The 960-nt window shown below is 48.2% G+C and overlaps 1 protein-coding gene across 1 annotated transcript in view; it reads left to right on the forward strand.

Moving 5' to 3' along the window:
- WDR33 (WD repeat domain 33) overlaps positions 1 to 960 on the forward strand; it is a 73317-nt gene that overhangs the window by 71304 nt on the left and 1053 nt on the right. The window lies entirely within an intron of this gene.

A 960-nucleotide genomic window follows, 5' to 3' on the forward strand; every position in this document is an offset into this window, starting at 1 on the left:
GTGATAGCGCGTGCCTGTAGTTCCAGCTACTTGGAAGGCTGAGGCGGAAGGGTCGCCGGAGCCCAGCAGGTCGAGGCTGCGGTGGCCGGGAGCGGCCACTGCACTCCAGTCTGGGCAACAGAGTGAGACTCCACCTCAAAAAAAAAGAAAAGAAGCTAAGAGTGTTACTTTGACTGGCTCTTCTAACTTTATCTCAGGTAGGTTCAAATTCCTTTCCAGGCTGAGCTCGGTGGCTCAGCCTGTAATCCTAGCACTTTGGGCGACAGGTGAGTGGATTGCCTGAGCCCGCAGGTTCAAGACCAGCCTGGGCAACTCGGGGAGACCTCATCTCTACAATAAATCAAAAAAATTAGCCGGGTGTGGTAGTACCTGTAGCTCTGGCTACTTGGAAGGCTGAGGCAGAAGGATCGCCAGAGCCCCCAGGGACGCTGGGATGGCCATGAGTGTGCCACTGCGATCCAGCTTGGGCGACGGAGTGACTCCAACTCCAACTCCAAAAAAAAGATTCCTTTCCAAAATATAAGACAAAATAAAGTTGGCAAGCCTTCTGAGAGTGCATTATGGAAGATGTGACTAAATCCTATCATTTCATGATTAAAAAAAATTTAAAGATAGAATTTTAGTAATACCTAAATGCACGCACGCATGTGTGTGTGTGTACGCAAGTTTGAAGCAAGTTAAACTGTCCCTGGGAGAAAGAACCTGAAAGGCAGCGTTTTGTGGGGGGTTTTATACTTTTATTTTTTTCAAGAAATATTTTAGTTCACAATAAAAGGGAGCCAAAAGTGCCCCCATATCGTGGAACAGTCACAATAAACACTTATCCTGGCTGGAGCACTTGTCATTAGCATCAGCAGCAGTTACTTCCAGAGTCATGTCAGTGCTTTTTAAACCTTCCCTCAAGCTGGGCTTGGTGGCTCAGCCTGTAATCCCGTGCTTTGGGAGGCCGAGGTGAGTGGA

The sequence above is a fragment of the Carlito syrichta genome, unplaced genomic scaffold (genome assembly GCF_000164805.1).
Source record: "Carlito syrichta isolate Samal-C Ts95f unplaced genomic scaffold, Tarsius_syrichta-2.0.1 Scaffold151581, whole genome shotgun sequence".
NCBI lineage: Eukaryota > Metazoa > Chordata > Mammalia > Primates > Tarsiidae > Carlito > Carlito syrichta.